This window comes from Pseudorca crassidens, chromosome 2, assembly GCF_039906515.1.
Source record: "Pseudorca crassidens isolate mPseCra1 chromosome 2, mPseCra1.hap1, whole genome shotgun sequence".
Classification (NCBI taxonomy): Eukaryota; Metazoa; Chordata; class Mammalia; order Artiodactyla; family Delphinidae; genus Pseudorca; species Pseudorca crassidens.
Genome location: NC_090297.1, coordinates 98,915,585 through 98,942,119, shown reverse-complemented (window position 1 = coordinate 98,942,119; position 26,535 = coordinate 98,915,585). Strand labels below are relative to the sequence as shown.

General features: G+C 46.6%; 1 long non-coding RNA gene across 5 annotated transcripts; it reads right to left on the bottom strand.

Moving 5' to 3' along the window:
- Positions 1-1,521: 1,521 nt before the first annotated feature.
- LOC137219158 (uncharacterized) lies at positions 1,522-15,247 on the bottom strand. 5 transcript variants are annotated; one of them, XR_010940999.1, is made up of 6 exons: positions 15,072-15,247; positions 13,007-13,070; positions 12,691-12,787; positions 9,416-9,580; positions 8,428-8,726; positions 1,522-3,622 (listed from the first exon to the last, which is right to left on the bottom strand). It is a non-coding gene; the product is annotated as an uncharacterized lncRNA (long non-coding RNA). The 5 variants fall into 5 exon arrangements; XR_010940998.1 differs by having other exon boundaries at positions 1,523-4,161; XR_010940996.1 differs by lacking the exon at positions 1,522-3,622 and having other exon boundaries at positions 7,210-8,726.
- Between the last annotated feature and the right edge of the window lie 11,288 nt (positions 15,248-26,535).

Below are 26,535 nucleotides of genomic sequence, written 5' to 3'. Positions count from 1 at the left end.
TTTCTTGAGGAAAATATTTTGTGTCTTCATTTTTATTATCAAGATTCAATTTGGGGCTTCCCTGGTGGTGCAGTGGTTGAGAGTCCGCTTGCCAATGCAGGGGACGCGGGTTCATGACCCGGTCCGGGAAGATCCCACATGCCGTGGAGCGGCTGGGCCCATGAGCTGTGGCCGCTGAGCCTGCGCTCCGCAACGGGAGAGGCCACAACAGTGAGAGGCCCGCCTACCGCAAAAAAAAAAAAAAAAAAAAAATTCAATTTGGCCCTTCCTAATGTAAATTATTCAGCTTAATGTGTGTTGGGATTTGTGTATATGGCTTATTTTGATTTTTCTCCTTACCTCTTCTTTAAGGCAACCAGGAGGGGAATTTTTTGAAACGACCTCTCTGAAAGCATTTTGAAACCAGAGCAGTTAATCTTAAGGATACAATGAAAGCTCCCCTTCTGTGCCCAAGTATCATGACAGATGGAGGAGGAATTTTAGTGGAGAAGCCTACTGTGATTGTTGGCAGGCTTGGCTCCAGTTTGGACTCTGCCATTTTGCATGGACTTAACCTCTGTGTACCTGTTTCCCCTTCTATAAAAATGAGGATCACCCTTGAGTAAAGTAATACAAGTAAAAAATGTGAGGTGGGGGGAGTAAACCTGGTGTATGAGATGATTTTTCCCCATCCCAGTTGTTAAGCTACATGCACACATAAGACCCTACTTAGTCTTTTTCCATTAGTTGAATCTTGTTAGTGAAATGAGGGGGTTTTGGTGCAGACTGACCATGTATTAGAAGGAAGTGTTCTGAAGTTGCTGTATTCTGAAGCAAAGTTTAAAAACTGGCTCAAAGCTGGACTAAACAAACCTTTTATTACCCAGTCCAACTCTGACTTTTTCCCACTGAAGATGCAAGCTTAAGGGATTTATTCAAGATCAAGTTTGGTAACAGAGCCAACACTAAAACCCGATATAGGCCTACTCTGCCATCTATTCCTTGTTAACAATCAACTAATCCTCTCTGTGTTGCAGTGTTGTGTTCAACACTGGATGATGCATCTGGGCTTTCTGACTGGGCAGTCTGTTGTCCCTTGCTCCATGTGAGGATTGACTAGACTTAATTTTATTTCAGTTGACACAGCTTCAGTGGCTGCTTTGGGAGAATAGAGTCCCTGCCTATCTTTGCGTGGTTCCACACTCTGTAAGTCACAGAGAACATACAGCTCTCTAAGTAGTTGTGCCCAAAGAGGCTTGGGACTGTTCAAGAGTATACTCTGAAATAGCCTCCCAATTCAAATCTGGAAAATTATTTAAGAAACTGATAGGTTGGACAGTTGTAGATGATCATGATAACAAGACTATATTATCACGTTATAGTCCTCTGTTGAGAACTGAAATTATCAACTATTCAAAATAAATAATTTCTACAAAAAATATTCAGGAAAGGATGATGCTAAAACAAATTATGGAAAATTCAGGGAGGTATTTTTATCCCCGATTTAATCACATTGATGAATAATCCTCTTATTCTTGGGTTGTGTGAATTTAGTAGTTTGTGCCATAGATTATATATGTCAATATTAATCCTGTATTTTAAAAAGGAAAAAAATTGTTAAAAGCCATTTAATATATGAGCCAATGTTTTATTATATTGAATTTCAGATTGATAAATTGGGTATTGGTTTATATGAAAAACCTCAGTGTCTGGGTTTTACACCTTCCCTAGCAAATGGTTCACAGTGTAATAAACTTAATTATCAGGCGTGTGCCCCCTGCCCCCTCCCCGCTCCTTATGGTTGGAAAGATGAGGAAAGGTTAACAGTAAATTTCCACCTTTGCAACAACATGGCTTGTTTTAATCAGCTCAGGCACTTGAAGAAAGAGGTTAGTGATAGACTTCTGTCACTGTGAAAACTTGATAAGGAAGTGATGGCCTAAGCTTGCCTGGCTTGCCCAAATGTGAGAAATTAAGCCAAACCTCCTTAGATGCTTCTGATCTGAAGCATCTAAGGAGGTTTCAAGTACATCGTTCCTGAAACGTGTTCTAGCTTTGTATCCTTTCCCCCATTTAGTCGGGGCCATAGTGACAATCATTCAGTTGAGAGTGATTGGCAGAGTATCTTTCTCCTCAGCTGAACAGCACTGATTTACTTACTTTTTGCTGACTTTTACCTTGACTTGCTAGAGGAGACTGGAATAGCTACAGCCTACCGGTTGCTTAACAATATAGACTGCTAGGGTTAAGCATCAGATGTTTTCTTTTGTAAGGTATTAATAATTAGTACCATCCCCCACTAGGGTTGTCATGAAGGTTAGTTGATATGTGACAGCTTGTGTTAAGTAAGGGCTTAATAAGGGTAGGCACCTGACTATTAAAAAAAAATCAAAGAAAAGTGGTACCTGGGAAAAAATTGAGCTCCTCTAATTTCCAAGGTGGGTGGAGCCTTACATGCAGAGGATAGCTCTAAGGGAGTGACTCTTAAAGATAAGACTATTAGCTAAATGATCAAAAACTGTCCTGTTGGATCAGATCCTCCGTTTAGTCTTACAAATGTAATGGTCTTTGTTTGGAAATGAATGGAAACTAACACCTCATGAGGTTGTTGCATATATGTCCCGGCTCTTTAAGTAAGGTGGATTTGAATCCCAAAACCCTTGCTCTTTGTACACTGCCTCCACAAGGAAGACACCTGATTAGTAACTGATAATCTTTTCCCCTCAATATTTGTGATGATTCTTAAAGAGCAGAAATGTAACTAGTAACCAATCATGATTAAAGTCCTTTGTCCCTAGCAATGTTCTTAAAGGTAAACTGAAAGATTGATGAGATTTTTATTTTTCTCTACTATATCAATAACATGACTTAAATTATAAATTATCATCAGTTGGTGGCTCAATAAATTGGTACAACAATATTGGCAAAGCAATTTCATAATATGTGTCAAATACCATGAGTTCACATCTTTTCCCTAAGAATTCCAGACTTGGAATTTATATAAGAAAATTGTTCCTTTGAAATTATCAATTTCTTGTATCAATAACTATTTAAACAGATGGTTATGAAGTCCTTATGATATAATCACAGCACAATGTTAAATGAAAAAGGCAGAACACAAACTACCATGGTGTGTGTGTGTGTGCATAATACATATATACATGTGCACAGGGGATAAAGGACATAAACAAATATACTAATTTCGTGAGCCTGGTAAATTTAGAGGTAACTTTTTTCTATATTTTTTCCACATTCTAAAGTTTCTTGATGTCATGGTTACTTTTATACTAAAAGAAAATATTTAATGGAGCACATAATACTGGTTTACAGAGAGGAAAAAACAGCAGTACCTTTGATCTAGAAGAGTTCTGGCAAGAGACACATGACTCCTAAGAAGATGAAGCTGATAATTATTACAAACAGGTTTTATTTTTCTGCTTCAAGAATTGCATCTGGTGAAAGGAAGGTGAATGAGATGGAAGTCAAGAGCACAGTGGTCTCTAGCCGTGATTTCGCTGGTGCTGGACCAAAGCTGTAGAGTGTAGAGTCCACGGGCTGCCTGTGTCAACCACCAGTGTCTCCTTCCTGAGACGGTGCTCTTGGGGACAGCATTCCTGCGGTTCCCCTTGCAGTCATCATTCAGCTGCAAGTGAATGTTTAACTCAGGAAGCCAGAGCGTTCGGCACTTACCCACGTTACAGTGTTAACGGTTGTCGAACATTATCTTACTGAGATCAGCATCAGAAAACAATACTATGATGTCACAAAAAGTAGAATTTGCTTGCCCGAGCAGCTATTTTAGTTTATTTACTAACAGGTATTTACTGGACCCTTACTAGGTCCCCAAGCATTGCTCTAGGCTTTGAGAATCCAGTCATGAACAACATGTCTTTCTATGCATCTTACCTTCTAGTAGGGGAAAGCGGACAGTGAACAGTAAGTTATAAGGAAAACAGCAATATTCAGAAAAGAGCAGTGGACATAAGATCAGCCTTCATTAATTCACCTAAATAGTGTTTTTTGGAGCATCATCTATGTGCCTATTTCCTAGATAGAAGGGATAACAGTGATCAGAATGCAGTTCCTGGCACCCCCAGCTCCTAGTCTAGTGGGGGAGACTGCATAGTAAGGGCTGTGATGGGCCAGCACATGGAGAAGTCTCTAACCCAATCTCAGGAGGGCCTAAAAAGGACAAAAAGTAGATACTCTAGCAAGTTAATTTCTCTGAGCCTCTTCGGTAAGTGAAACATAATGAAATTATTGTGCGGATTGTGAATGTACACTGCATACAGTTGAGTACATAGCAGTATTGAGCTCATAGTAGTTTTAAAAATTAAATAGTGTCAGTTGTCATCAACCAGAACAATAAAGAACATGCGATAATATTTGTATAGCTCATCAGAGTGTACAAAGGCCTTTCAAGTACGTTCTCATTCACGCACAATCCTAGGGACGTGGCTATAAATGAAAAACACTGACCCTTTAGCTGGCACCACCCCTCCCCCACCCCTGCTGTCAGAAGTGTGCAAAGCAAGACTGCAGACAGCTCAGCTGCTAGAGCTAAATGTTGTACTGGGTGGAAGTTTGGAAACACGAGAATGAAAGAGGTTGAATCCTGGATAACCTTGAAGGGTGAATAGAGACCAAACCAATCACTTGGATCCTGCACCAAAATAAGTCAAATGGTCCTGTCTCCAATGAATTCACAATCTGATTTACAGTCCTTTTCCTTGGCTTTGGAATTCATAACGTGATTTCTTCAGTTGTGGGATTTCCTTTCCTAATATGCTTTACTGATTCCAGAATTAAAAGTTTGCATTTCCTGAGCTTACTCTGGCCAGGTCCCAAGAGGAAGTGGCCAGCAGCCATTAAGAAGCCAGGAGGGGAACTGGGCTGGGATTAAAAATCACCTGGTGTGCTGACAATCTGTATGTCTGTAATTATTAAGAGAAGGTTTATAATAATTCTTGTCATTGTGTTTTATCTTTATTTTCCTAACTCATTTTTTTTCCCTTGAGGCTAAAAGAAAAGTGCCTGGGTACTTGTGTGTCAGGCCCTATTTACATATGCTTTTCAGAATGGGAAGAACCCTTTTCCTTTTAAATCCTAAGTACTATCTTGTTTCTCAAATGCTAAGAATGAGCATAAACAGGCCTGCAGTAGATGGAGTTCTGAGCTTTGGAGGGCTGTAAACTACCTGCGTCCCAGCCTCTCCCCATTCCCACCTCCACGTACCTCATCGGTTGCCCGAATGTATAGATTGAACTGCTGTACACACTGTTTCTCCTTGCAATGCTTTTTCTTTTTCCCTGCCATAGACTTGGTTTTTAACATCCTCCCTGTCTTTTCTCACCACCTCCAATGCAGCCTCAACACTGCTTCTAAAATGATTTTTCTAAAACGGCCAGATTTTCAGCTGCTTTTATAACTTCAAATAAAGGCAATAAAGATAAAAATAATAAAACTCATCTAATCACTCACTCTGCTTTAAATCCTGTAGTTTGAGGATAAAGTCCCAACTCCTTAGCCTGACCCATAGGGCCCTTCTTGATGAGCTCCCACATACCTCTGCAGTCTTCTTCTGCCAATACTCAGCCCACACCCCGCTCTCCAGCCCAGGTGAGTTTCTTTTTCTTCTTAATAAATTTATTTTATTTATTTATTTTTGGCTGTGTTCGGTCTTTGTTGCTGCGCGTGGGCTTTCTCTGGTTGCGGCAAGCAGGAGCTACTCTTTGTTGTGGTGCACACGCTTCTCATTGCAGTGGCTTCTCGTTGCAGAGCACGGGCTCTAGGTATGCAGGCTTCAGTAGTTGTAGCATGCAGGCTCAGTAGTTGTGGCGCATGGGCTTAGTTGCTCCGCAGCACGTGGGATCCTCCCGGACCAGGGCTTGAACCCGTGCCCCCCAAATTGGCAGGTGGATTCTCAACCACTGCACCACCAGGGAAGCCCCAGGTGAATTTCTTAGTTCCTTAAGTGCAGGACCTTATTTCAGACTTCCCTGCCTTCCTACGTGCTGACTTCTGCCAGGAAACCCCTCCCTCCTTTCTCCTCTGCACCAACTCCTATCCACCGTTTGAAACTTGCTTCATGTCTCCTTTTACCAGGAGGACTTCTCTGATTCCCCAATTTGTTTTTTTTCCCACTGATCTGTTTTGTTCTTTTAATTGAATGAATGATTCTTTAAATTCTATAGTGCTTTACAATTTTCAAAAGTTTCACACACATGATCTCATATAATCCCATAGCAAACCTTTTTCTTCCTCCTACACCTATATTGCCCCTCTCCCCACTGGTAGCCACTAGGTTGTTCTCTATATCTCTGAGTCTGCTTCTTTTTGTTTTATTCACCAGTTTGTTGTAATTTTTACATTCCACATACAAGTGATAACATACAGTATGTCTTTGTCTGACACTTCACTTAGTATAATGCCCTCCAATTCCATCCGTGTTGCTGCAAATAGCAAAATTTCATTCTTTTTAATGGCTGAGTAGTATTCCATTGCATATATATACACCCACTTCTTTACTCATTCATCTGTTGATGGACACTTTGGTTGCTTCCATATTTTATTTATTTATTGGCCACACCACACAGCATGGGGGATCTTAGTTCCCTGACCAGGGATCAAACCCGAGTCCCCTGCAGTGGAAGCACAGAGTCTCAACCACTGGACTGCCAGGGAAGTCCCCATATCTTGACAATTGTAAATAATGCTGCTATGAACATTGAGGTGCACGTATCTTTTCAAATTAGTGTTGTTTTTTGTTTTGTTGTTTTGTTTTTTGGATATTTACCCAGGAGTGGAATTGCTGGGTCATATGGTAGTTCTATTTTTAGTTTTTTGAGAAATCTCCATACTGTTTTCCACAGTGGCTGCCCCAATTTATTTCTGAGTGCCTTTATGGTGACAGTGCAGTTAGAATATGAATCTTAGTGTCAAATCCCAGGTCTCTGGGTACAAAGTCCAGATAGACCACTTATGAACTCTGGGTCCTTAAGCAAGTTACTTAACCTCTAGGCCTCAGTTCCTATATCTGTAAAATGGGACTAATAAATAGAACTTACCTTATAGGGTTGCTGTGAGGATTAAATACGACAACTATAAAATCTTTAGCATACTTCCTGACACAGAATAAATGCTCAGTATATATTATCACTACCTCTGTCATAGTTTTTACCACTGAAACATAATTTGCAAAATGGTAAAATCATGACTCTCATACAGAAATAAAATTAACATGTTTATATAACTCATTAATTAAGGAAAGAACCAGTATAGACAACTCATGAGAACATACTGTATAGCACAGGGAACTCTACTTAATGCACTGTGGTGACTTAAATGGGAGGGAAATCCAAAAAGGAGGGGATGTATGTATGTGTGTGGCTGATTCATTTTGCTGTACAGTAGAAACTAAGACAACATTGGAAAGCAACTATACTCCAATAAAAATTTAAATAAAATAAAATGTAAAAAGACACAAATATCTATATTTAAAATTTTCTATTTCTTACTCATTTACTAAAATAAGTAATTGAATTGGAAAAAAAAAAAAAGGAAAGAACCAGTAAGATTTTACAACTTTCAAATGAGAATTGGACTTATGGAGACTTATTCTCTACTGGACAAAACTCATTTGCATTGCCACGAACAGGAACAATTTGCATCACACATCAGGCAGGAAACATCTGCGCCATCATCAGCCCTGTACAAGTTAACTTCCATCACAGCAAAGTTATAAAACAGCCCAGCGAAAGATAATCAAATGTGCAGTTAGTTCCCTAGAGAATCAGACAGCTTGGAATCCTAGACAACTCAGAGCACTCCACTGAATGAACACGCAGTGATCCTTTGCCCATTTAAAGTCTGTCAAGCATCACAGTACACTGTACACATTAGCTTGCTTTTCTAAACCCCCACCTACCAGACTGAGCTTCTTGAGAGGAGAGGGGACAACATGCAAAGTTGTTGAGCCCTTTTGATTTGAGAGACTTGGGGAAGCTTCTGCAGGAGGTGACATCTGAGCTGGGTAGAGAAAGGGAAGGCTACATTTCTCCCAGAGAAGAGCATCCAGAGAGAGCTGTGTGGCGGCGTGGTAGAGGGGACCAGCAAGCATGTGTTAGACACAGACCATGTGCCAGGCCCTGGCCTAGGCTAGGAAGATAGCAAAGTGAATGAGGGCCAGTCTCTGTTTGCAAGAAGCTCTGTCCAGTGGGGGCAATAAAAGAAAATCAGTGCTTACAATACAGTGTGATGAGGACCCTAAAATCCAGAAGGTGAACTTCAGGAACTCGAGTGAATTAGCAGCAGTGTTTCCCAAGCCCAGGTCTGATAAAGGAACAAACACAGGAGATCCCTGTGAACCTATGGGCAGCCTCGGAGAAATGAATGAAAATGTGTCTGCGTTCTATACCCTTTGTCAGACTCCCTCCCCTCCCTTCCTACCTTTTGGCTGAACTTCTGCCGGCAGACCTGTGGTGGTGGAGCATTAATGTCCCAGGTACCTCAGATGTCTAGGAATGTTAAGTCCTCATTACAGGGCCGGGCAACCCTGCACGTCTCACAGGCAACTAGCGCAACTTAGAGTCATTGACAAGAAAATGGTTTGCACCTGTGCAAAGGCAGGATGTTGAAAGGCACTAATCAACAAGGAAACTCAGAAGTCATGTTTTCCCTTGGAACGTCTCTGTGAGGCCAGGAGGATCTGTTGATGCTTGTTATGTGATAGCACTCACTTACTGAGTCTGTTTAAGAAAAAGAACGTATACATGAGTGAAGACACCAGAGGAAGATCTGTCCAGGGAGAGGGGCTGGCCCCCTGGCTGCCTTGCTCCCTGCCTTCAGATGCAGTCAGCCAAAGACTGGTCCTCTAAATACCTGAAGCATCAACCAACTCCTTTGATTTACTTTTCTCCTCACTGGACAACCTTTTGGCCTCCCCTATACTTTTAGCTGTCTAATAGGAGAGAGCATGCTGGCAGGAACATTCAGTCTGAGTGCCCACCATGTTCTCCCTCTGAATTCTGGTACATACATGAGCCTCAAATGTCTGTCAGACTCTCAGGCTCCATTCAACCCTGGGGCAATGACAAGAACAAACCACTACAAGTTCACCGAGGTGGTGCCGCCCAAGACGGCCTCCGGGCCTGGTGACGCCTCCACCTCACCATCCCCCTAATCTGATTTTGCACTGGTTACTTGAGTGTTTCTCCAGACACTGCTGATGGGCTCCAACCCTGGGAACTGACTGACGTGGTGCCCAGATGGCGTGGCTCTCAGCAGCCTCCCTGCCCCACACATCCCACAGCCCCAGCCTCGGGGTCAGTCCCCAGGAACCTGAGCCGCTTGTGCTTCTCAGGAAGGAACAGACACCTTGGGGACCTGCTCAGGACCTGCCATGGGTGTCAGCACAGCCCACCGCCTAAAAGCTCACCGGGCCTCCTCCCGCAGCCAGCAACACCAACACATATTCACCAGGCAAGATGGCGCAGTGGGCTTGGGGCTCAGAAAGACCTGGGTTTGGAGCCTGGCCCTACCACCCACTGGCTGTGTGGCTCTGGGAAGATCACTTTGCTTCTCTGTGCCTCGGTTTCCCCATCTGTAAAATAAGGATAACAACAGTCGTATCAGCCAGAGTTTAGCACAGGAAACAGGAACCACTCAAGGTATTTTGAGCAGAGAGTGACTTGATACGGGGGGGTTAGGTGCTAATGGGATGGTTGGATGGCTGGACGGGGGAGGGGAGGAGGTAAGGCTGAGTCTCCAGAGGATCTGCTCCCTCGCTGTGGGCAGGAGAGGAAGGTGAGCATCTGGACGTTATCACTGGCAACCTGAGTTCAAGATACACTGTTGTGGCTGTGACCCAGGGAGCAGGCAGGGCCTCTACTGCTGCTGCCGGGGGTGGGGACCACACACTGGACACTGCTGCAGGAAAAGACGCACATCTGTATGACCCTGTTTGCCAGAAGGGAATAGCCAAAGCGGTAGGAAGGTGGCCTCTAGCTCCCTTCCACCTTCCAAATCCCACGAGGGATCTCAGCGTTGGATCACAAGTGCGCCCACCACTCCCTAAGGAGGAGGTCTGCGAGACGATGAGGCTTTAGCTTTCCACCCCTAAAGGACAGGAAACAGGTGGGAATGGACCCTGTGTGCTATTCAGCCCTGTGAGCATTAACCACATTTATGCCTGAAGGCACCCTCCCGGGGCCTGGCACGCAGCGTGTGCTGAATGAAGGTGGGCTCTGGCGAAGTTACAGTGGTCACAGCTACACGCCTGCCAAGTGTCAGCACTGGGCCAGGCCCTGGAGATAAAGCAGTGAACCAGGCAGGGCCACACCCTGAAGAAGGGAGGAGACTCACTCCTCCTCCGGGGGGAGCAAAAACTGGGATCACAAAGGTCAATGCAAAAGTAAAGGCCTGGGGGGCACCGGGAGCTGGGAGAGCAGAGAGGGGCACCCAGGCCAGCACTGACAGGGTGCAGAGGGAAGGGGGTAAGTGACAGCTTCCCGGTTGTAGCGGAGTCTAATATGGGGCTTGAAGGAGAACTAGAAATTAATCAGACTAAGCAGGAGGAAACAAGGGGTGTGTGTGTGTGTGTGTGTGTGTGTGTGTGTGTGTGTGTGAGACAATGCTAATCTCCACCTTGAGGAGGCATTACATACACAAAACCCTGGAAGATAAAGGGTGCTTGGCATTCTCCACGAGTGGACAGTTCAGTCTGACCCGTGCCCAGAGTGGCAGTGGGGGTAGTGGGTAAGAAGGGACACTGGAGAGGAGAGCAGGTGCATGGGGCTTTACATGTCATTTTTTGGAGAATTTGAGCTTTATCCTGTAGGCAATGGGGACTCATAGCCGTGTTTAAGCAGGGACAGGGATCACCGTTCTGGTCTCAATATCGCTTGGATGCGGGTTGTGCAATAGGTTGGAAGCGAGGATTCCGGGTATGATACGGCAGTGGTCTGGGCTGGAAATGTGGTTGCTGAGAGGAGGGCAAGGGAAACAGCAGAGCAGATTCAAGCGAGTTTAGGAAGAGGCAGAGTGAACTGAGCAGGGTGGGAGTGGGAGCAGGGAGAAACTTAGGGTGGCTGCCAGGTTTCAACATCAGGCACACCCAGAAGGGTGCGGCCCCTATCAACTCCTGGCACTTGATCCTGGGTGGTGCCCACCTACAGGCTCCTGCCTCTGGACTGAATTCACATAAAGTCCCTTCGCTCCCCAAAATCTTCTTGTCTGCATGTAATTCAATTCCAGCAACATTTATTAAGCAGCTATTATGTGCCATGAACCAGGGAGGCTTCTCCCTGCCTCACCTAAGGGAGTTTTAACGGGTTGCCTGAGAGGCTCCAGAGCAAGGAGAAGGGAAAAGCTGTACACACATAGTTTAAGTTCAGGCCCTTTCTCTTCCCCCAGTGCTGGAGGCACTTGACCCCTGAGCTCTCACCCCCATGATACGAAAGTTACGAGGGACATCAGCACAGCCTTACACTGCCTGGGCCCCAGCTTCTATCAGGGTAGGCCATAGAGACAGGCACCACCCCTGGTCTCTTTCTGCTCTGAAAGTTCTGTATGACTTCTGCTGTGAGATCCCTGATGAAAGGAGAGGCTCACCAACCAACAAAGTCTTTGGAATCAAGGCATTTTCCCAGAGGCTCCCATCAACAGAGAGACATTAACCCACTCCTGTCTGGGTAACATAATAACTTCTTAGTGATTCACTATCACAGTACAGTAGTACAGGCAAATTATAGGATTGCTTTGTCAGAGCCTGGAAGAGAGGCCTGGAGCCATCTTACACGGGTCTGGGCATTGGAAAGCAATGATAGTGTTACCAAACCACACTTGGGTCTGCTTGCTCATGGCACAGCAAAGCCAACTTACTGACACCAGGTCGTGGTGAAAGCACGTACAGCATCTACTGCAGGGCCCAGCAAGGAGTACAGGTGGCTTGTGCTCAAAGGACCCAAACTCCCAGATGGCTCTCAAGGAAGGGTTTTTGTTTTTTTAATAAATGTATTGATTTATTTATTTTTGGCTGCGTTGGGTCTTTGTTGCTGCAGGCGGGCTTTCTCTAGCTGCGGCGAGCAGGGGCTATTCTTCATTGTGGTGTGCAGGCTTCTCATTGCAGTGGCTTCTCTTTTTTGGAGCACGGGCTCTAAGCACACGGGCTTCAGCAGTTGCAGTGTATGGGCTCAGTAGTTGTGGCTCATGGGCTCTAGAGCACAGGCTCAGTAGTTGCAGTGCACAGCCTTAGTCACTCTATGGCATGTGGGATCTTCCGGGACCAGGCTCGAACCCGTGTCCCCTGCATTGGCACGTGGATTCTTAACCACTGTGCCACAAGGGAAGTCCCCAGGGAAGGGTTTTGGTTTTTTTGTTTGTTTGTTTGTTTTTTGCGGTACGCAGGCCTCTCACTGTTGTGGCCTCTCCCGCCTCTCCCGTTGCGGAGCACAGGCTCCGACGAGCGGGCTCAGCGGCCATGGCTCACGGGCCTAGCCATTCCGCAGCTTGTGGGATCTTCCCGGACCGGGTCACGAACCCGTGTCCCCTGCATCGGCAGGCGGAGTCTCAACCACTGCGCCACCCGGGAAGCCCCCAGGGAAGGGTTTTTAAAGGCAACATTGGGGGTGAGGGCTGCAGGGGGCATGACTTTCTTCTGATTGGTTGGTGGTGAGGTAACAGGGTAATATTTCAGGAATCTTAATCACCAACCTTCTGGTTCCAGCCAGTCTGGGATGTACCTGCTTGTGCTCAGCTTGCCCTCCACCTGGATAAGGGTCTTACTTCCTGCACAACAATTCAAAGATACCTGTCAAAAAAAAAAAGATACCTGTCAGATGGTTATGTATATCCTTAGGACTCTGTTTTATCACTGAACTATTGTTTCTTGGCTGCTTTCCCTTTATTTCTGCATGTCCTCACTTCCCTAATTAGTAACTGCTTGAATCTGCTCTTTGGAACTCAGGCCTAGGAGACTAAAGCCTTTTCCTACAAACGAAAAACGGGGAAATGGAAAGGCTTTTTGTACCTGGGAGATCTCTGCAGGGTCCTGCTAGGTTTCAATCCCCCTTTTTCTTTGATAATCCTCAATCCTGTGGGGAACAGATATGCAACAAGAAAGGCAATAAAATTTTGCACAGAGAGGTTAATCATAAACTCAGCAGAGGTTTTAGGTGAAGTCGGTTTCAATAGTAACAGCATTTACCATTGACTGAGCATTCTACATTCCTAATTTCTAAACCTTCATAATTTTGCAAGGTAATTATCGTTCCCGTATTTTGCAGATGATGAAACTGAAGTTAAGTAATTTGCTCATTTACGTTCACATGGCTACCAGGTGGCGGAACTGGAAATTTAACCAACCCAGGACTGGTGCTGATGCCTTCTTCTTAAAGACTACATGGTCATTAAGCCTTGCTCCCTGGACCCCCGCTCCCCACCAGGTCCTGCTACTCCCCAGAGGGGTCCCATCCCAGAAGGAAGTTGTTCTCTCACATCTTCCTCGTGGTTGTTTGGCTAGACCTAGGAATGCAGCTCCTGGAAAGATGGGGTGTACAGAGCCAAGGCCAGGCCACTGGGGAGAAGGCTGGACAAGGACAGAGTGCTCAGCCAGAGCGCTCTGAGGCTTGCTCTTGTTCTCCCTCCCCCGCAGGGCATGTCCTGGGCACTGCAATGTCCTGCTCTCATCCCCAGGACGCCTGTGGCTTGCTATTCCTCCTCTTCCCCTGAGAAGCTGCAGGACTTTCTCTTCCCCCTGCTCTGGGACACTGTACAGGGCCTCAGCCTACTGGCCAGAGGCTCCCACCCTGGGTTTGATTTCTACCAACCCTAATGCTCTCAAATTCTGGGCTGAGATGCCAGACCAGGATATAGCCCGCAAAGCGCATTCACGTGCGATAGCACCAGAGACTGGTGGGAAGGGGAGAAGCCTCTAGGTCCTCGAAGCTGTCCCAGCTGTAGGAGAGGAAAAGTAACTCTCCCCTACCCTTCTGAGTCTCAACTGAGACCTCTGTAAACAGAAGACAGATTAACAAGAAGAAAACATAAGTTTATTCTCATATACTTGTACACCAGGGACATACCTAGGGAAAAGGAGTTAACTCTCCCAGGTGGCCTAAACCAGAGGTTTAAATATCACCTTCAGCCAAAAACAGAAGAAACAAAGGTGAGTGTGGGGAGGAAGTCAGTTCTGAAGGGTTACCAGGAGAAGCAGAGTAAACAAGGGTAGGGTTTGTTATGCAGATTTAAGTTACTGCCTTCTTCAGGGATTTTTAAGATTCTCTGGGATCCAAAGTCAGCTTCTCCACCCAGTGAGGGAGATACCCTTACAAACGGAGATTTTCTTTATAAATGTAAATTTCTCTTTCAAAAAAGTAATTTCTACTCTGTTTTTCAGAACTCCTCCTTGGTCTGTAGTTTCTCAAAATAATCAGCTCAGAATAATCCTTCTGCTCTAGAGGCGTATTTTGAGGTGGCATATTCTCCCACCCTTCATACCCTCCTCAAACCTGGGCACCCTGCCACTGCTTTTAGGAGAAAAAAAAAAATGTTCTGGTCTAAAGTGAGATCAGCGGTGTTTTTCAGGTCACAGACCTCTGCTGGGCTATGCCCTTGGGCACCAGTTAGCAACACCAGGTCCCTGAGCAGCAGCCCCTAGCAGGATCCAGGGCCTGGCAGCCGCTGTGGCATCCTAGACTTTGCTGGGTGCCGAACCACCACTAGAAGGCTTGGGGCGGGGGGCGCGTTGTCTGCAGGCCCCAGAGGAAGCCCCCGATATACAGTCCTGCTGGGCCAGACTGAGGGCGGTGCCCTCCACCGCCGGCAGCCAGGCTCATCCCTCCTCTTTCAGACCTGGGGCTCCTCTGAGGCGGAAGTTCTGAGCCCTCACGGGCTGGATCTTGCCGCAGGCTCTCCCTCTTGTTAGTACCAGCCCCAGGCCGGGGGGAAGCAGCAACTGCCCCTCTCCTCGCCCTGCTCCCACTCTCCACTATATTCCTGGAGAAACACACACACACACACCCGCTAACCTATAGAGTCACTCCCGACACAGCACAGGCACACCACCCACGCCTCAATAAATAACAAATACCCACCCCAACCCCGCAGGCAGCCCTGATGGACCCTCGCGTGGATTCCTCAGGGCCTGAAAGCCGGCTCTGTTTCCAGTTGAACCTCACACTGACCTTCTTCGAGGCTTGACCACACGGTAAACCTGAACACAGGAGCCAGTCTGGGCGGACAGGAGGCTCTCCTCTCCCCGGCTTCCCTCCTTTCCTACCGCCCACCCCGTTCCCCTGCCGCCGCCTGGATGTGGCGGTGTGGGGCGCCCTCGTGTGGTCCAGGGCGGCACTGCACCCCGCCGCCAGGATCCCAGGCTGCCCTCCTCCTCCTCCTCCTCCTGCACCCGTGCTGCCCTCCTGCCGGAGCCCCGGGCCCCGCCGTCCCACGGACGTCATGGCTGTGCCACCGCCCACGCCCACTACTCCAACTGGCCCGCCTCCAAGCTACATTCCCTCCTTCTTTTACCTCTGAATGCTTTCTCACTTATATTTTAAAATTCAATGTTCTGTGCATTTTAAAAGGCATATTTAACAAAATATTATCTATAAAACATAATATGGTTAACACCCATGAGCCTGCCACCCGACAAGAGAGCTGAAACATCAGTAATAACTTGCATCTTCCTTTGTGTTGCTCTTCACCCCACTCCCTCCTGTCTCCCCCAACAAGAAGTAAACTGTCCTAAAGTTCATGTTTTCTCGTCTTTTTTTCCCCCAATTTTTCTTACTGTGGTAAAATACACATAAAACTTACCAGGTTAGCCATTTTAAAGTGTACAGTTCGGTGGTATTAAATACATTCATAATGTTGTACAACCATCATCACCACCAGTCTCCACAACTCTTTCATCTTGTAAAACTGAAACTCTGTACCCCTTAACAATAACTCTCCATTCCACACTTCCCCTAGCCCCAGGCAACTGCCATTCTACTTTTTGTCTTAAATTACTACGTATCTTACATAAGCAGAATCATGCAGTTTTTATCCTTTTGGGACTGGCTTATTTCACTTAGCATAATGCCCACAAGGTTCATCCATGTTGTAGCATGTGTCAGGATTTATTTCCTTTTTAAGGTTGAATAACGTTCCATTGTGTGTATACACCACATTTGCTTAGCCATTCGTCCATCAATGGACACTTGGGTTGCTGCAGCGTTTTAGGCTACTGTGAATAATGCTGCTATCAACATGGGTGTACAAGTATCTCTTTGAGACCCTGTTACCAATTCTTTTGGGTATGTACCAAGAAGTGGAATTGCTGGATCATATGATCGTTCTATTTTTAAGTTTTTGAAGCACCGCCATACTGTTTTCCACAGTGGTTGTACCATTTTACAATCTTACAAATAGTGCACAAAGATTCCAATTTTTCTCCTTGCCAACACTTGTTTTCTGTTTTTTTTTTTTTTTTTTTTTTTTTTTTTTTTTGTGGTACGCGGGCCTCTCACTATTGTGGCCTCTCCCGTTGCGGAGCACAGGCTCCGGACACGCAGGCTCAGCGGCCATGGCTCACGGACCCAGCCGCTCCGCGGCATGTGGTAACTTCCCGGACCAGGGCATGAACCCGTGTCCCCTGCATCGGCAGGCGGACTCTCCACCACTGCGCCACCAGGGAAGCCCCCCCCCCGCCCTTTTTTGTTTCTTTTTGATAATAGCCATCCTAATTGATGTGAGGTGGTATTTCACTGCAGTTTTGATTTACATTTCCCCAGTGATTAGTGATTTTGAGCATCTTTTCATGTGCTTATTGAATATTTGTATATCTTCTTTAGAAAAATGTCTACTCAAGTCCTTTGCCCACTTTTTATTCAGGTTGTTTTTTTGTTGTTGATGTTGAGTTTCAGTTTTCTATATATTCTGGATAGTAATCCCTTTGCAAATATGATTTGCAAGTATTTTCTCCCATTCTGTGGGTTGCCTTTTTCTCTATTGATAGTCTTTTGGTGCACACAATTTTAAAATTTTCTTGAAGTCCAGTTTGCCTATTTTTTCTTTTGTTACCTGTGCCTTTGGTGTCATATGCAAGAAATTATTGCCAAATCCAACATTGTGAAGATTTTGTCCTACGTCTTCTTCGACATGATTCATTGTTTTAGTTCTTGCATTTAGGTCCTTGATCCATTTTCAGCTGGCATCCTGTTAGGTTCTGCTAATAGGGGGCGCTGAAGAGAAATTGGAGGGTGGAGGAGGGGAGAAGGGACTACCTTCTTTTTATCTCTGTATATCCCTGGTTCCTTCCAGTGATTCTCTAGTGGTGGCACTTAGCCCCAGGCTCCAGCCCTTTCTTCACTCCCCCAAAACCTCTTGCTTCCTCTCAGAGGCAGTGGTGGGTTTTGTCCCGTCCTCAGAGGTCAGAGCCCAGATTCCTTAAAGCCCCTCCTCCAAGCTTCTGGGAGGTCTGTAAAACCCTCCCTTCCTTTTTGTTTCTCCACCCTGGAGTGGGTAGCTCCTTCCTGACTTTTTATTCAGGGATTAGCTCAGCACTCCTTCTGTCTTCTTTCAGCCCTCCAGTGCCTCTGCTAACAACATCCTGTAGTAAATCCTTTCTGATTGAAAGTATGGCTTCTGGGTTTCCCTGGTGGTACAGTGGTTAAGAATCTGCCCGCCAGTGCAGGGGACACGGGTTTGATTCCTGGTCCAGGAAGATCCCACATGCCACGGAGCAACGAAGCCCATGCGCCACAACTACTGAGCCTGCGCTCTAGAGCCTGCGAGCCATAGCTAAGCCCACATGTCACAACTACTGAAGCCCGCACGCCTAGAGCCCGTGCTCTGCAACAAGAGAAGCCCGCACACCGCAATGAAGAGTAGCCCCCGCTTGCCACAACTAGAGAAATGCCACGTGCAGCAACGAGGACACAACGCAGCCAAAAATAAATAAATAAAATAAATAAAAATTAAAAAAAAAAAAAGAGAGAGAGAGAAAGTGTGGCTTCTGCTTTCCAGACTGGATCTCAACTGATACAGTGTGAATATGCCATAACTTATTTACCCATTCTCCTTTTGATAGATGCTGAGACTGTTTCTACTCCTTTGCCATTTGAACAATGATACCAAGCACTGAATACGTTTTGTGCATGTGTCCTGGTACACAGTTCTAAAATTTCTCTATGTATGTGTAAGAAATAAGATACTAGGTATTAGGGTACACAAATGTTCCATTTAACAAGAGACTGTCAACTTGTTTCCAGTTTATATTCTTACCTGCATTGTATACAATATCCTGTTCATTCACATCTCCGAATTCCACATAGGCCTCCCTGAGGCATGTGTGTGGAGGGGCCCAGGGCCTGGGAGGTGAAAGAGGCTTAGGGCACAGAGCTAGGCAGTGGGAAAACCCACATGTCCGTGGATCCCAGCCCAGCCAGATAAATTTTTGTGTCCCTGGGGAAGCATGAGGCCAGCCTCACCTGAGGAAGGCTTACTGGTGCTCTGAATGGAGACACCTACCTTTGCACTGAGGTCTTGTGTTGGTCAAAAGCAAATCATATGTTCTCCCTATATGTAAGATGGGGCAACAGGCACCGTTCAACTGGTAACAACTTCATGAGAACCCTTGACAAGGAATCCTGCTGCATTTAACAGATACTCACTAAACATTAGTTTCCTTTTTTCTTGTTCCTCTCCTGCACTGAAGCCACTTCTCAGAGAAAGTGGAAAAAAATTAAAAAAAACAAACTCCCAAACAAATCACAATTCTGATCTCCATCATTATTAACAGACCATTCACTAATTGCTTACCCACAAAAAAAAGGAAATAGGATTTTAAGTTTCACTTAAGGCCTGTGCATGGTGAGAATTGGAATGAGCTGGTTTCTCCTGGAACTTTTCGATGATAATAGAAGATAGAGTATCTGACTCAGGATTCCCCTCCCTTACTCACCCCTTCTACAGGCCTCTCAGAGGAGGGCAGAGAAGAAGGGGTAGAGGAAACAGACCAATCCCACCAGGACTCTGGCAGGCCCAGCTGTCTTGGGGATTGAGCCCTGAGCAGGAACTCCAGTCCTGGGGACCCGGCTGAGCTGGACCATAACCTGCATGTCTTGGCTTTCCTACGGGTCAGATGGAGACTCAAGCTTCTGCAGCCCTGAGAGACGGACTTGCAAGTGAGCACACGGAGGTCCAGGGGAGCCACTCCGGGAGAGCAGAGGACAGAGCTGAGAACTGAGCTCAGGACTGAGAACTGAGCACAGGGATCCCCAGAGGCTTCCCGGGCTTCCCTGGGGCCGCAAAGGAAACAAGAGATGGACGATGATGAGGCATCTGGGAGAGCAGGACACGCCTCACACAGCGTGGGCTCTGTCCTCTTCTGGGAGGGGGTCAGCAGGCTGCGCTGGGAGTGAGAGGAGGCTTGGCTCAGATCACCAGCTGTGACAAAGCAAATAGGAGGCTGTATTTGCTGGGAAGAAACTCCTTTGTGGAGAAAGAGAGAAGGGTGCAGATTTAAGCTGCACCAGGAGAGATTCAGGCCAGACTCCTGAAAGAACATCCTGGCTGAGGGGGGTGAGAATGGAAGGGCACGGAGGTGTCCCCCACCTTGGCAGCGCCATCTCCAGCTCCCAGGACAAGAAATGGGGAAGCCAATTCCCTAATTAGGACCCAGTCAGAGCCAATGACATGGAGCCACAGCTGAGGGGAAAATCAATCAGGGCAGAGACGAGCTTCCTCCAAGACCTTTCTGGCTTTGGGCAGAGGAGAGTGTGGCAGGGATGAAAGAGAAATGTAGTTTCCCAAGCTGAAGCCCAGGCCTATTTAAAGGCTTAACATTTTAAAGGTCTGGCGTTGGGATGAAGGCAAAGGAGGCCTAAATAATCTAGAAGCAAGTGAAAAGTGGCTGATTCTGATGGATTTGTGCCTTGTCTGTTTCAAAGCAGCACCCTCGGCCTCCTGGGAGAAAGAGGGAGTAAGCACAAAGCCAGCCTTTCCTGCAACGCAATGGGCTTTGCTTCTCAAGGCACTTGTATTAGCTATCTACTGCTGCAGAGCAAAGATCCTAAAGCTTAGCAGCTTAAAACGACAAGCGTTTACATCTCGCATAGTGTCCGAGGGTCGGGAATTTGGGAGCCAAGTCTCTGCGTTGTTGTGGCTCAGAGTCTCTCGTGAAGTTTCAAAGTTCTTTTGGGACTACAGTCGCCTGAGGCTTGATTGGGATTAAAGAATCTGCTTCTAAGACTGACACAGTTACATAATGAGGCAAAGATGGCCCCTCACAGCCAACTGGGACCGTTGGCTCAAAAGCATGCTGGTGCAAACTCAAATGTTTAGACACCCAGGGACTTCCCTGGCGGTCCAGTGGTTAGGAATCTGCCTTCCAATGCAGGGGACGCGGGATTGATCCCTGGTCAGGGAACTGAGATGCCACAGGCCAGGTGGAGCGGGGGGGTGGGGGGGGCAACTAAGTCCACGTGCTGCAATTACTGAGCCCATGTGCTCTGGAGCCCACACGCTGCAACTACTGAGCCCGTGTGCCACCACTAGAGAGAAGCCTGCATGCCGCGACAAAGAGTCCGCAAGCCGCGGTGGAGGATCCCACATGCCGCAGCGAAGATCCTGCGTGCCACAGCTGGGACCCAACACAGCCAAATAAATAAATAAAATAAAAATATTAACTATTTATTTTACACACCCAGTTGTTTTAAATACACCTTTAGCCATTTGGACCCTGCCTGTTTTGCATTCCCCAGGATACCGCGTGCCAAATCTGCTAGCCATTAGCACAATAAACTCTGGTGCCACTGAACAGCCCAAGCCACCCCTGCCCCTTGGAGCTCCCTCACCTCAAGACTCCCCATCATGTTGCTGGACAACATCATCTAGGTATGAAGGACCCTCTCCATCTGCCTCTCCTTGCCCTCCTCCTCTTCTGGGTGGTGGGCCCAAGCGATCGCCTGCGGATGGTCTCACGCTGTAAAGGGCTTCCCCTGCGTGCACGCCTGTGAAAGCCCAAATAAAGCTCCCTGTTTGCTATCGCCAACCTCCTGGTCATCTTTTTCCTTGAAAGAAGCCCTGAAATCTCTCAAACTCACTACAGGTGGCTCTTGGCTGGAGGGCTCCATTCCTCACGAGGGCCTCTCCACGGGGCTGTCTGAGTATTCTCAAGACGGGGCGGCTGGCTTTCCGCCAGAGAAGTCTGAGAGAGAGAGTGTAGCCAAGTGGAAGCCACCATGCTGTTTCATGACCTTAGTCATACACAAAACACACTTACTTCTGCTTTATTCTGTTAGAAGTGAGTCACTTCTAACAAAATCCAGCCCATATGCGAGCAAGGGGAATGAGGCTCCACCTCTTTTTTTTTTTTTTGAGGCTCCACCTCTTGAAGAGAGGAGTATCAAAGAATATGAAAGTACATTGTAAAAATCACCAGAGCTCTTTCTCAAGTATCCTCCCTCACCTCGCTTCCCCTTCCCCAGGGCCCCGTGAGGTAAGCAGGGCAGGTCATGAGACCGAGGGAAGACAAGTGACCTGACTGTGCTCACACGCCTAGTATGTGGGGCTGGAACCCAGGACCCAGTGAGCCTCCTCTCCCCACCCCCCACCCCCGACACAAGAACCCCTCACCTCTCACTTTTTACACCATTTTCTCTCTTCTACCTTCCGGTCCTCGTGACAACCCTGTGATGCACGTCAGGGATTACTAAACATACAACAGTCAAAAGAACCTGGGGGTTTCCCTGGTGGCGCAGTGGTTGAGAGTCCGCCTGCCGATGCAGGGGACGCGCGTTCGTGCCCCGGTCCGGGAAGATCCCACATGCCGCGGAGCGGCTGGGCCCGTGAGTCATGGCCGCTGAGCCTGCGCGTCTGGAGCCTGTGCTCCGCGATGGGAGAGGCCCCGACAGTGAGAGGCCCGCGAACCGCAAAAAAAGAACCTGGGTTTTGGTCATGGCTTTGGCACAAACAAGCTGTGGGATCTTAGGAAAGTCCCATCTCCTCTCTGGACCTCCTTATCCTTCTCTGTAAGATGTTAAAGGATTAATGTGCGACAACTTCCTCAGATATAAAATGCACCTGTGCCAAAAACTTAACTCATTAATTAATGAGGAAACGCTGGGATATTACGACCAAGTCTAAAAAATCTCAAAGAACCACAGGTTTATAGCCAGATAAGGAATGTGGAAATGAATTAATGAACAGTTGCAAACTGGAAGAACTGGCAACATTGGTCAATAGCCATAGGAATCAGTTGCATCCATTGTGAAATGGCCACAGGTTGCATTTCTTAGGAAGGAATTAATTGCCCTACTATGAGTATTTAGACTTTTACCTCTACAGGGTGTAGAATAGCCTAGTCAAAGACAAGCCAGGCAACAGATGAACCGGTTTGCAAGGCAGAAATAGACACAGATGTAGAGAACAAACGTATGGACACCAAGGAGGGAAAGCGGGGGCGGTGGTGGTGGGATGAACTGGGAGATTGGGATTGACAGGTATATACTAATATGTGTAAAATAGATAACTAATAAGAACCAGCTGTATAAAAAATAAATAAATTAAAAAAAGACAAACCAGGCAGAGATTACCTGGATCTATGAGCCATCCAGGTCAGGACTCCCACTTAATTTCAAAGTCTTACTGTTTTTCCTTACATGGATAAAAGTGTGGGCATTAATCCCTGATGCATTCCCTGGTTGAAAGCCTCATTAGCAGGTAAGAAAACGAAGGCTCAGTCTGTGGGTGTTGTCCCTTCCAGTTGTCCCCTCAAGGGTCTGCCTCCTGCTTTTCCCCTTCCCCCAGGAGCACAACGACAAAGCTCCCTCTGTCTTCTCTGGACACCGAGGACTCCTTTTGAGAAAACTTGAGTTTTCTGTCTCCTTCTCTTGTCTTGACCCAGAAGCAGGGCTCTTACCCATACTGACTGAAGTAGTTAATAAATAGCACATGAGTCAAAACCAACCTAATTATCAAAGGTACTTGTGTTAATAAATGCCTTTCGATCCATACAGGGAGCTAACACACTCAAAATTAAAAAGGAAGAAAAACCATTACCTGGAAATGCCTGGGCTCCTACCTGAGCTGAGCCCTGTGAAGTCATTATGGGTAATTATGGGCTATTAGTTGCTATCATCCTAGCAAGACGACTGGTCCCAAATGTCAAGGCCTAGGGCAGCCTGTGGCCCCTCTGAGGCAGAGAAGTTAAAGGTAACTTTCTGGTTTTAGTTCCCTCCCATGCCGCTTCTTGTGAGTGACCCTACCAAACCCCTCCATTCTATTGTTCAAATTTCACCCCAACAGTTTTGTTATCCCAAATTTTCTTTTGTGACTGGGAATTCCAAGAAGCCTCAAAGAGCTTTCCTAATTCTCCACTCAACTCACTCTGAGCTGACTTCTCTGTGAGAGGAAGGTGAGGAGGCCTATAGGGCATGAGGTGGGGAGAAGAATGGGTATCTGAGTTGGGGGGGGGCCAGAGAGGAAAAGTGATATGCCCAAGATCATAGATCTTGGCTGTAGCTCAGCTACAGAGCAGAGAGAGGTTGCGAGAAGGTGGAGAGCGGAGAGATGCTGGGAGCTTAGGGTGAAAATCGGAGGCTTTTGCAGATCTCCTGCTAAAGGGGGCAGAGCGGTAGGGAGGGAGGGAGGTTTATGGCTCCTTCAAGACGCCAGCTCAGTAAGACACGGGGTGATTTGCCTTCACCTACCCCATATTCCAGTCAAACGCTTTGTGGAAGATTATGGCCACAGATTCTTTGCTCTTCCTCCCTCAGAGGTAGAGTCTATTTCTGCAATCTTTGAGTCTGGCCTGTTCTTGTGTCTTGCTTTGACCAGTAGAATGTAGTGGAAGGGATACTGTATTGAAACCGCACAACACGTCTCAGGACTTAATGAAGCTCAGGTTCTTTATGTCTCGGTGCAGAAGGAATTTGGTGAGAGGCAAAGTGATAGGTAAGAAGTAGATTTATTACTATAGGATGCTTGTAAAAGATAGAAGCGGGCAGGCAAAAGGGCTCTGTCCCAAGAACTAAGTTGGCTACATTTTTATAGTCAAAGGAAAAGTGAGGAGGGGAGAAGACCACCTTCTTCCTCTTCCTTTGTAAAGATGTTACAGGAAAACGGGGCGCAATTGGATGGTTCTGTCCTATGTCTCGAGCGAGTTGCTGGGATGGGCCACCTAGTGAGAGTCCTTGGCTTCGCACAGGAGAGAATCAAGAGCGAGCCACAGCAAAGCGAAAGCAGGTTTACTGAGAGAGATGTACATTCCATAGGCAGAATGCGGTCCATCTCAGAAGGAGAGAGCGGCCCTGAAATATGGGGTGGGTAGTTTCATAGGCTAACGTGTGAGAGGATTATTCCAACTATTTGCGGGGGGTGGGGGGAAGGGGCAGGGATTTCTAGGAATTGGGCCACCGCCCACTTTTTGGCCTTTTATGGTGGGCCTCGGAACTGTCATGGCACGAGCGGGTGTGTCACGTAGCATGTGCTAATGTATTACAGTGAGCATATAATAAGGCTTAGTGACCACTGGAAGTCGAATCTTCTGCCGTCTTGGGACTAATCAGTTCTAACCAGCTTTTGTCATACCCAGTTTTTCTCAACAGCTGTGTCATTCGTTAAGGGTTGTGCCCCGCCCCCTTCGCTCCTGTCTCAGCATGTGTTCCAGAGCCTAGGTCTCAAGACATTTGCAGCTTCTGTTTTCTTTCAGAACACAGCCTGCGGAGTGCCAAATAAGAAAGCCAGTCTAGCCTCCTGGAGGGTGAGAGGTGTGGCGACTCACTGGAACTCCCAGAATTGGTAAACTTAAAATTTTAAGATACAGAAAGAAATCTTATCTGAACTTCACTTATCTGAGTAAAGGAGAGCCTCCTGAAAATACCAATACCCCCTCTTCCCAGGGAGTTTCCTGCAAATTCAGCTACCACTGCCTATTACCATTAGCATCAGAAAGCCCAGTAGAACTTTCCCTACTTTCCCATTGAGGGTCATGGGGGAAGTTTTTGGATTAATAGGACTGTTCTCTTATCTTTACTGTGATGTTAGTTACATGACTTTATATGTTTGCCAAAACTTGCAGTACTATACCCACAAAAGGGTAAATTTTCTTGTGTATGAATCATAACTTAATAAAGAAAATGAAAAAATACGGTCATGTAACAGGGAAGAGCTAACTCGGACTCCACGTTGGATCTGTTTCTCTGACTTTAATCTTTGCTTTTCGTTGCTTTTGTTATTATAATCATACAAAATGGGCTGCCTCAGGGAACCCTGCCCACCTCTGAATGGATGCAAGAAAAAAGAAACTAACGCATCCTCTCACCCAGGCTGGTCTTTCCGGGAGATGTTTTGCAAGACTGATGGCCCTTTTACTTGACTTCTCACCGCCTCTCCCTCTCTAATTCTATAAAAGAAATTGGCATCCAGACCCAGATAAGATGGTTCATCAGAGACACGAGTCTGCCATCTCGGTCTGCCGACTTTCCCAGTGAAGTCGTATTCCTTGCCTCAGCACCTCGTCTCCAATTCACTGGCCTGTGGTGCGGCGAGCAGAGCGAGCTTGGACTCGGTAACAGTCAGATTTGAGATACATTTTGAATGTAGAGCAACAGGACCTGCTGATGGTTTGAACTATGATGGGCCATAACAGTGACTCATCTCACGACTTCAGTACAATATGTCCACAGATTTTTTGATCTGCTTTTCTTCAAAGGTGGAGCCTAATTCGTCTCCCTTTAGGTTGTGGGCTAAATCTCACAACTCACTTCCGTTGAACAGAATGTGGCAGAAATGATGGTGTGTGAGAGATTAGGACATCAAAGGAAAAGGGGGCTCCTTCTTGCTCTCTCTCTGGCATCCTTTTCTCCACAGAAGTCAGCTGCCACATCATGAGCACATTCAAGCAGCGCTCTGGAGAGGTCTTATAGCAAGGGGCAGGGGTTTCCTGCCAACCACCCGCACTGACTTGCCAGGAGAGGAGGTGACAAGATAAGGGAAGTAGGTGGAAAGTAGGGGAGTGATGAGCGGGGAACTTTGAGGAAGGCTCTCTGCGAAATTGTGACTGTCACATTTGGAACACCCAGGTTGTCCTTCAGAAGCCTCTTTAACTCAAGGTACCCAAGGCCTCAAACTCTCTACCAAAATCTCTTCTCATCTCCTTTATTCATATAAGGATTGCTTGACGACAGATTAAAGTATTTGCCTTCCCAGGGGTATTTGCATTCTTATCAAGAGGTATACATCTGAGAAGTAAAATAGGAATTATTTGATAGGAGGTGGGAAGATTTCTTGAGATCCCACACTTGGTTGTTTGCCAACTGCCTAAGCTCACTCTGAGTGGTAAAGCTTTTTCTCTCACCCTAGGAGGCACCTGAGAGTTGTCCTAGAGCCAAGAGGTGGCTGAGGAAAGCAAAGATTAAGGGAAGAAGGTAGCTGTCATATTGGAGAAAGCGGATCAATTTATTAGCTCTGAGACCAGAATGGAGCAGCCTACTGACAGTGAAGGGAACCCTTAGTGAGAGCACTTGAGTGGCCTAAACTAAACTGATGCAAGGATGGGACGAGACGCAAGAG